The following is a 10,581-nucleotide window of genomic DNA, read 5'->3' on the forward strand; positions in this document are numbered from 1 at the left end:
TTCCCAATATCGGATGGCCAATTAACTCTCGCTTCCTAATTGCACCTGCATGATTTACTACTTGGCTTTTGCTACAATGCTAGTGCATTTCCTTGGAGCTACATCACATTAACCAATTCTTGCAGACACCATATTCTGAGTTGAATCGGTCATGAGAGATGTTTCTGTTTGTCTGCAGATCCTTCCGAAATGCTTGCCTCATCAAATTCTCAAATAGGTTATCAAGAGAGCTGGATGAGGAGTGTGATTTAAGCGAAAGGCTCATCAGTGCACTAGTGGCAATATTCCCCAATGCCTTTCCCTCGACATTGAGTTGCCCGCCACTAATCCCCTCACACACTATGCTAACAGCACAAGCAGCTAGCTGCATTGAAGCCACTGGCTTAATTACTTGAGGATCATAACCATCATAAGATTTTCTACCCTCATGTCCACTTTGACGTTTACTCATTCTATTTCTTTGCCCTCTTTCGTCTGCATCGCCAACAGCCTGATAGCATTAAAAAAAATGTGTTGACAAGTGGAGACTCCAGTACTTGAGCACTTCTGACACCTTAACATTGTCTCGTCCAAATTCCTTCTGAAGGGGAGGATCACATAAGATCTGCGATTTCTCAGTAGTACTCTGGAGCTTGTGAGCCTTGATGTAGTCCCATACTCTCTTGAGAGCATCAGGCCTCGTGATCTCCGAAGTTTGCAAGATGGGAGCCAGGCTGGAGGAGACCCTATAGAGGATCTCAGCGCCACCTGTCGGCTCGGGCTTGGGGTCAGGCTCGGGAGTGGTTTTGAGTTTTGAGTTCGGCCTTGGGCACTTTCTTGCTCATCTACTCATCAACTCATGCAAAACGCAGAGCAGTCACACACTAGACCGGGGGCAAGATTCCGATCGATGGCAAGACAAAGGATTGCGATCGGTGGCAAGAAGATGGATTGGGATTGGCTGGGATTGAGTGATCGAAGCTGGCACTTACACGTACAATACCCCATATTGTAGCAACAAGCCTACATGATACAACCGAGCATTGGATGGCCTGTATCGAAAAGCACCTGCATGGACGAGAAGAGAGAGGTAGAGGTGATGGCGAGGCAACTTTACACAGCTTGTCGGTGAGAGAAGAAAGTGCTGACGAGATGGGATGGCTGCAATAGCATACACAGAAACCCTCACTTCTGTGTGTGTGTGTGTGTGTGTGTGTGTGTGTGTGTGTGTGTGTGTGTGTTTGTTGGGGCGTGCCAATTTCCTGCATGAATTGAAATGGGCTAAAAAGTTCAACAATAAGACAAAAATCCACAACCAGCGAGAGTATCAAGCTGCCTAAATGAAGGCAAGATCGGACAACTCAAACGCTTGAGAGACCACAGTTCTCAAATATTGCACTATAAACATATGATAAAAAGCCACAGTTACAAGGTCCAGAGAACTGCAAGAATTTGGGTACTTTAATGATTCAGGTACTTTAATGTGTAAATTTTGCACAAAACTCATAAAGGTTTTACCAATTATGAGAGCTCTGCCGTCAGCTCACCGCTTGCTTTTAGCTCCAGAATGATGTCGCACCCTCCTATTAGTTCACCATTGTGATAAAGATATGGATAAGTTGGCCAGTTGGCATACTTCTTCAGACCTTCTCGAACTTCATTGTCACTAATAATATCAAAGGTACCAAAAGATATACCCTCCACTTGTAGTATGCTCACCACCAGTGTTCGGGGAAAATGTGTCTCAGCTTAATATCGTGCTATTTTCAATTTCAAATATGCCAGTTGAGGGCATGGAGAAAAGGAGAAATTCCGTCCCAACATAGAAAAAACTAGTGTAAAAACCCAAAAAATGAACCTAATTTTCTAAAATTTCCTCTTGGAAAATTCATGGGAAGGAAGTTTATATGTTTAGAAGAATGATTTTTCCCGAACACTACTCACCACCTTAGAGTTGAATCCACAACAGGGCGCATCAGGAGAACCTTTAATGAAAAGCGTAGTGGGCGATGAATTTATCAAACTCTTCAATCTACGTACTTTCAAGACTTTCTTTATGGACCACTCCTTTTTCCATCATTAATTCCTTCAGTTCCCCGCTCTTATACATCTCAGTGACAATATCACAGCCACCGATGAATTCACCAGCAATATACAGCTGAGGGTATGTTGTCCAGTTAGAGAAAGATTTGAGACCTTGCCTGGCCGCCTTATTCGCTAGAAAATCAAAGCTTCCAATTTCGACGCCAAGATCTTTCAAAATCTCTACAGCCTTGCGACTGAATCGGCCACACTTTGGCTCATTGGGTGAGCCCTTCAAACAGCATCACTGGCTTGGAGGCAACAAGACTCTTCAGCTTTTCCTGCAAAATCTCACTCTTGCCTGCCTCTGAGTCATTTGCAGACACAACAGAACCATTCATCTTACTTGCATCTGTAATGTCCTCTATTTCTGATGTCTTCTCCTGACCATCTCCAGGGCCTGTAAGCTCAGATACCTTTTAAGCCAATTCAACTGGATTGGTGCCCTCCAATTTATTTACCAAGACGCCATTCTGACAATATCATTAACAAAAGAACGTTAATATGCAACTATGCAAACAAAAAGATAGCCAAGCATTGACAAGAACCCCATGTCTAGATCACACAAATTTGCCAATTTTTCTCATAAACAACTCTGAATACTCTGTATAAATGAATAGAATCCCTTCCATCACTGCTAATTGATTAGTTTGTGTCTGTGAATATGTACATCGTAGTCCTTGGGGTTGGAGTTTGCCGCCTCCTCTGCGAGCACCCATATAATTGAGTGATTGGGCTGTGTGTGTGTGTGTGTGAGAGAGAGAGAGAGAGAGAGGAGCCTCGCAGCACAGAATAGCGGCAGCTTGTGTGTGTGAGAGAAAGTGAGAGAGAGAGAGAGAGAGAGAGGAGCCTCGCAGCACAGAAACAGCGGCAGCTGCATGACACAGCTAGCACGTGAGTGGCGACGATAGCAGCAACCTCTGGTATTTGAGTGACGCAGCGATCGGCCTAAGTGAGTAAACCTTAGGAAAATTAACATCAACAAATGTCAGCTCGAAAGAAACTTCTCAAAGAGCGCGCGCCGGCGCGCGCTCTTTCGGAGAGTTACTTTTCGACTGTGTGTGTGTGTGTGAGAGAGAGAGAGAGAGAGAGAGAGGAGAAGTCCGTGGGACTAGAAGATCGATGCAGCAATGGGCGTTGGATAGATATCGCGACGCTTGCCATCGTGGCAAGCAACCTCTCCTAGTTCCCAGTCAACTTCAATGGGTCGGGTCCAGGGCTGGAAAAATACATTTTTCCTAACCGAAGAAAATAAGGGCAAGCTTGAAATTTTTCCGGTTTTTAGGTCAAAATTTAAAGCTTTTGCCAGTAATTACACTAAAACTTGTGAAAACTTCTCGTTTTTCTTCAAGGCAAGCTCAAAATCTAATCGAGATTTTCGGATTTCAGCTGGTTAAAAAACATTGGACCCCGGTTTTTTTCTAACACTGGCGAGGTCAGAACCCGATAACAAGCTCAGGACTTGGCCTGTGAGAGGCAGTGCCTCTACCACTGCGAGCAGTTGTATCTAGCTTAGCTTGATGCGCTAGCCACCCCATAAACTGTGTGACCGGCTGTGCCGATTACCTCCACCTACACGGGGGCAAGCATCCTGATACTTAACCATTGCCCAGGCAGGTGTGGTAGCAGCTTCCAGCTGAAGGCGTCTTTGTCCTTTTTGTCAGCTGGCTCGCCCCATCCAAGTGGCTCTTCCTCTCCTTCCCTTTCCTGACTCGACTTGCCTCCATTAGCTTTCTGGATTGTTGCTTTGCTCTAGTTCTCCATGGTTTCTCAGACAGAGGCCACAACTTCTAGGATACAGAAGGAGCTTGCACGGCATCATAGCAGTGCAAAAGAGGAGTTTTCCTCTCATGGGAACGTAGCCTTTTGCCAAAGATCTCCTCTTTATGCTTCTGGGGAAGAATCGGCTGCCTCCACACTTGCAACTCTTACTAAAGAAGCAAAACTTGCAACTGTTGAAGACAAGGCTCCAGGAGATAAAGCACTGGCCGTTTGCAAGTCTCTCATTGCTGGAGGTGTTGTTGGTAGAGTTTCACGTAGTGCTATGGCTCCACTTGAACGATGGAAGATTCTTCTTCAAGCTCATAATCCATTGAAGACTAAATATAATGGCACGGTGCAAGGCTTGAAGTAGATTTGGTCAACCGAAGGCTTATGTGGATTTTTCAAAGGGAATGGAACAAACTATGCTCGAATAATTCCTAACTATGATGTGAAGTTTTACATTTATGAACAGGCTTCAAGTGCAATCTTGTGGTTGTACAGGAGGGAGATTGGGCAAGAGGATGCTGAGCTTACACCATTACTAAGACTTGGAGTTGGTGCATGTGCCACAATGTCTGCCAGGTATCCTATGGAATTGGTTCGGGGTAGGCTTGCAGTGCAGACAGAGGATTCACCAATGCATTGTCGAGGAATGTTCCATGAAGTGTCAATGATAATGAAAGAGGAAGGACCATTAGCGATCTACAAAGGTTGGTTGCCATCTATTATTTGTATGATCCCATACATGGGTTTGAATTTTGAGGTATATGAATCACTCAAAGACTATCTGGTGAAGAGGAACATAGAAAGCAAGCCAGAAGAGAATGCTGATTTGAGCGTCCTTACAAATCTTGGATGTGGAGCAGCAGCAGGTACAGTGGGCCACACCATGGCATATCCACTTGATGTGGTACTAAGGAGGATGCAGATGGTGGGATATTGAAAGGGTGCCTTCTTTGTCATTACTGCGGATGATCTGATGAAGGCACCGGTTCAGTACACTGGGATTATTGATGCTTAGACTGTTTGCAATGTAGGATTTGGAGCCTTGTACAAAGGCTTGATTCCCAATTCTGTCAAGGTTGTTCCTTCTATTGGTTTGGTGTTTGTGACATACGAGGGGATGAAGGATCTTCTTGGAGTCGAATTCCAAATATCAGATTAAGTGAATCTGCAATCAGCAATAGCAATAGGATAGAAGAGATTGTACATGGACAAATGATTTGAAAGCACATCGGCCATAGTACTAATTTGTAAGAGTCTCTAATTTTTTAAATAAGGAAAATCTAAATGATAAGTCTGGGTGTGCGCTAGTAGGGGGGCCTAATCACTTTTACTCTTTTATTACTGAGAATCAAGAAAGATACCGCCAATTGCAGGAGCTTCCATTCTCTGAAGCTGCCATTCACTGAAGCTGTTAGGGCTGCCAATTGCAGGAGCCAGTAGCTGCCAGGATAACAAGTAAAGCGGTGGTAGCAAAGACATGCATAGAGGAGATTTTGCAGCCCTTGGCGGACAGATCTCAAAGTGTGGTTGTGCTCTACAAGGACAAAGCCACAGGTGCTCTTATGGTCTGCAAGGCGAACTGGGTTCATGCCTCCACGAGCAGACGACTGAAGAGTACAAAGGCTGTGGTGAAACTAGCTGCTCTCACGATCATGCCGCACTCACGGAAGGAGAAGGCTGGTCTTTGTTGGGGGCATTATGCCTCAGGCAACAAGCTGCGGATGGTGGGACGTTTAGCCCATGCTTCTTGGTTCTAGTAGGGGCAGGTAGAGATCGATTCTTGTGTAGTTTTGCTTTGTGTCACGAGGTAGTACCGCTTCGATTATTCTGGCTGGAAGAATCTGCGAAGTATCTACCTAATAAAAAGAGAAATGGCCCAGTAGATAAGTCTGGGTGTGCGCTAGTCTGATGCTTTTATTTTTTTTTTAAAAAGAGGGAGAGGGAAAGACAGAAGTGCGATTTAGCAAGAGCGCCTCTCTAGAGGTCTCCTTTTGCTGCGTCTACCCGTCCCCAACAGAAGTTCTGAACTCTTGCCTCGCAGGAGCGTGTGCTCTCCCTCCCCTACCTGACTTAGTCTAACAATCACCACAATTCTTCACATTGGATACTTGATTGGGTTGGGAAAAACCTACTCAAGCCGCAACACCAGAAACGATGGTGCAACAAGAGATTAGGTTGGGCTACGTCAACATGCAGAAGCTCTCCTTGTGACAAAGGACAAGGTCACATGATGAACATCAACACAGATATGTTGATCCTACAACATGCACGATCTCCGCCTCCTCAGCCTCTTACCTTCCAGCCTTCCTTGGCCATATATGATCCCTTCTCCTCTCTCTCTCTCTCTCTCTCTCTCTCTCTCTCTCTCTCTCTCTCTCTCTCTCTCTCTCTCTCTCTCTCTCTCCTCCATCTCTCTCGATCTCTCTAAAAAAAAATCCCCACTGGTGCGGGCTCTTTCAGATACTTTTTTTAAAAAGAGGTTGTGAGAGAGCGAGGAGAGAGAAAGAGAGGGGGAGGGGTTGAAACAAAAAACCTAGGTTTAGTGTAATCCCACTTGCAAATTTTGAGATTCACCTCTAAATTTTAAATTTGAAAGTGAGAAAATGTACAAAATTTAGAGAAATTTAGCGTCATTTGGTGTAAAAACCTTCAAATTAAATTTAGTAAATTTACCACTAAAATTCTCATAGATAGGTTTGCCAAGTTTTCAGAACAAAGTTTTTTTCGAGCACTGGTCCCTGCCCGTACGTGAAAGAGTCCGCGTCACTTTCAAAGAGATTTTTTGAAGGGTTTTGTTTATACTATATAGCTGTTGAAAATGACGATGGTTGAACTTGAAGACCTTCTTGCCTCATCTATTGTGAGTTTCCTTGCGCAACTCCTTCAAAACCAAATTTGTCAATGATTAGGGACCCTGAGAGTTACCTTTCCTAGCCAACACAGTTGTCTGGACGTGGCACAATTTTGTTTGTTGTAGCACAACCAACCTCCCGGTTACCCCTTGCAGGGGGTTATCTTATGCCACATCAATCTGCAAGAGGATAGATGCAATGCTAGACTACCATCCATTTGAATTTCTATGATGCATTGATGAACGTACAACTCCCAAACAGTAGATGGATTTTCTCAAAAGAATAGCCTCATTGCAATAATAGAAGTATTTTCAAATTTCCACCATTTTCTCTAGAGTAACTTAAAATACATAGTATGTTATCCTACATCAACCTGCAATAACTTGAGGTAGAGCAAGAGAGAGGAGGAGAAGAAGAAGAAGAAGAAGAAGAAGTGACGAGAAGCTCAAGCTCCTAGACTCTCCTTATTCATGAGATTTGTTCAAGTGGCAACAACCTTACTCTTTTAGTGTAAGTCCCGTGGTCCTACATGTAGGGAGGTAGGAATAGGGGATTTATATCCATTGGAATCATGGTGCCATTATTCCCAACAAGGATCAATCTAGTGGCAGAAATGAGCTTCCAATATCTGAGGGTAACTTGTTTCAAGAAGAGGAATATCAACATGCCATTGTGTGGGTTCCAATTGTTCTAACCCATCAAAGGAAACATTCTACCAAACCCTTGTTCAAGGATTTTCTTTTGTCAAACATTTGTGGTCGTTCTACCATTAAAATTAGGTGTAATCTTGTTTTAGTTTTTTTAGGTTGTGCTTGAAGTCACCTAAAAAATCATGTTTGGGTTTTTTTTTTTTGCATAGTGTGCCTTGGCCAATCTTGCTCATTTTAGGGATTGCTCGGAAAATCTCGCTCGAAATTTGAGATTCCTCCTCTGAGCAAAGGATCAAGATCCAAGTGCAGCTTGATGTAGCAAATGCTTCTCTGCAGTACTCTGAGCAAAGGATTAATGATTAGGCAACATTTTTGAGACAAATAAGACAAAATCCTATTATCGCTTCAATCAAAGGTACAATGAAGTCTATAAGACTTTGGAAAAGAGAAACATGGATCTTTTGCTAGAGCTAAAGCTAAAACAATCACAAAGACGAGACCTTGCATTGATGCGGGTTCAAAGAGAAAGAGAAATTGCTCAAATAGATAGCAGAATTAAAGAGATTCAATCAGCTGCTGAGAGAGGGACAACCAGAAAATCAGGAAGAAGCAGGTACCTCTGAACAACCATTTGTTGACATACCCTTAGTCTCATTTACTGAGATGAAAACACATCCGTTAGAAGGGCTAACAGGAGAGTCAGAGTTTGACTTTCACGTACCACTCACTGAAGCCGAGAAAGTGTCCATGGTCCATCTTTCTAAAGCCGAGGAATATGCACTAAAAGAGCAGATTTCCCAAGAAACAGATGCTGAATGGAAAGCAACAATGGATTGGGAGTTGAGAGTTCTCCATTCAATCAATGTAACTCAACTCACTGCCAACCAAATCAATGCTTAGTGGCATCAGCAATCACTACCATACCCCTTTATCAAAGTGGAGTCACTACAAGTAAAGGAAAGACTATACAAAGATATGCAGGCAGAAGGCTCAAAGGACATCCACCCCAAGTGGAAAAAGAGCTGGTTGAACAAGAATTTGAGATATCTAATTATGTTCACAAGATCACCTGCAGCCCTCCAGAAAGACCCAACATTCTGTCCTGGACCAAGGGTAAGGACCTGGCAGGTATATGGAGCACTGAGAAAGAAGAGGCCGACATGGCTGAACTACCCATGTCTACCTGCTCTAGAGCAGGGAACACCAACGGAAGAATACATGGTGAAAACCCTAATGGGTGCCATGACCTTCTTCAAGAGCCCCCCTGACCTCTTATGTGCCATGCTGTATAAGATTTGCAGAATGCTGCTCACTTGCATTCAAGCTTTTCACGAGCCAGAGAAAACCAGAGCACCATGGATATCTTTTCTCAAAGGAAATAAGGGTCTTTGTTATGACTTAAGTGGTTAGCCTTCAAAGGAAGTCCTTTTACAGCTTCTATGCCAGATGCATGTTTTTGCTCTATAGCAATATGTTGGCATTTGAGGAAGCATTCTATACAGATTTCTTCACTTGGTGAACAAAGATATTTGGGCTAGTGGTAAGTAACCTTACATCCAAATTTGTTGGCTATTCAGCCATTAAACTTAAAAACAGAGTCACCATGCAGTTCTTGCAAGTTCCTGACAAAGAACGAAGAATCAGATATGAGAAAGCACTCCATGCGCTTAAAGATCACCTCGCCAGTCGTCAACCCAAAGACTACTTCAATCCATGAAGCTGTGGCAAGGGATGACACAGTCGAGGAGGGGAGGAATGTTAACAGCAATCTAACTCGGATAACTCGGCTAACTTTTTTTGGAGCCTTTTTTGTAAAAACACTTATTATTTTGATGAATTGGGAATGTTGTAACTCCTACTTTCCAGATAAACAGTGTAATTGATGACCAGGGGCTACAAGCTTCCTGATTGTATCAACCTGTCTTTAGTTAGAGCTCCCAGATTATTAGTTTTGACCACAAAATCCTTGGCTAAGGTATAAAAGCCAATTTTTGTAAGTATTTTAGAAGTTTTGGATAATAGAAACACAGCATGACCTAATGGCACTCACTTCTCTCCTTCTTGTGCTTTCTACTCCCTTCCCGGTTGTCACATTGTAGTGCCGTCTATTGGGTTGCAATCGTAAGTAAGAGCTCTACACATTGACGTAAGCATTTCATGGTAATTTGTAGCTGTTGGCGTCGCCGACCTGCGGCCTAATTTCATCGTAAGTAGGAATTAAAGCTTCTTTCCACTTCACTGTAACACTTCACTACAAGAGGTTCTTCATATTAGTGACGCTAGCAGTGCAACACTAAAATGTGAAAACCCACTGTGTCGCTATGAGCGTCGCTATATCATTTGTTGCATAGCGACGCTCATAGCGACTCCGATAGAGTAAAAAAATAATCTGCGAGTGCCAAAAACTCAAATCTCAAATCAGAGTTTTAGCACTCTAGAGAAACATGTATACCCGCGCCGCTCTCTCTCTATATCCCCCCCCCCCCCCCCACACACACACACACACGAGGAGAGGAAGGAGATCCAAGTATGCTCCTTCCCTCTCCTCCCTCTCATGTTCCCTTCCCCTCTTTCTCTCTCTCCCTCTCTCTCTCTCTCTCACTCACACACACATTGTGTGAGTGTGAGTGTGTGTGTGTGTGTGTGTGTGTGTGTGAAAGAGAGAGAGAGAGAGAGAGAGAGAGAGAGAGAGAGAGAGAGAGCAAATAATGTACACACACATGCATAAACAAAGAACACATACACACACATTGAGAGCGGAAAAGAGATATATATAAAGCAAAGAGAGAGAATGAATGAGAGAGAGAGAAGGGGAGAAAACAAAGAGAGATTAAAAAATAGAGAAAGAGAGAGAATATTAAATGAAATGTTATATTAACATCTTCAAATTTCAAATGATTTATGAGAACAATCCGATAAACTCCTTGTGGATCTAATATAATGTATGCATTGTCCAAGAAAATAGTGCATTGATTGGTGAAGAACTTCGTCAACGTATGTCTTTGTAAATAGACGTACTATGACATATATAGATAAAGAGAGAGAGAGAGAGAGAGAGAGAGAGAGAGAGAGAGAGAGAGAGAGAGAGAGAGAGTCAACATAGGTTTATGATTTAGTTTTTATATTTAAGTTAGAGTTTAAGTTTAGATTGAATATTAGAGCTTTGGGGTTAGGTTTAGGATTTAACTCAAGATTTAAGGTTTAGAGCTAAAGAAGAGGCCCAAACCATCTCTCTCTCTTTTGTAGAG

At 43.1% G+C, this 10,581-nt stretch overlaps 2 pseudogenes; one reads left to right on the forward strand and one right to left on the reverse strand.

Annotated features, from left to right (window-relative positions):
- Positions 1-1,500: 1,500 nt before the first annotated feature.
- Positions 1,501-3,788, reverse strand: LOC147422940 (monothiol glutaredoxin-S17-like; annotated as a pseudogene).
- Positions 3,789-3,823: 35 nt separating this feature from the next.
- Positions 3,824-4,990, forward strand: LOC147422941 (mitochondrial adenine nucleotide transporter ADNT1 pseudogene; annotated as a pseudogene).
- Positions 4,991-10,581: the final 5,591 nt, after the last annotated feature.

Source organism: Adiantum capillus-veneris, chromosome 26 (assembly GCF_014529385.1).
Source record: "Adiantum capillus-veneris isolate H3 chromosome 26, ASM1452938v2, whole genome shotgun sequence".
Classification (NCBI taxonomy): Eukaryota; Viridiplantae; Streptophyta; class Polypodiopsida; order Polypodiales; family Pteridaceae; genus Adiantum; species Adiantum capillus-veneris.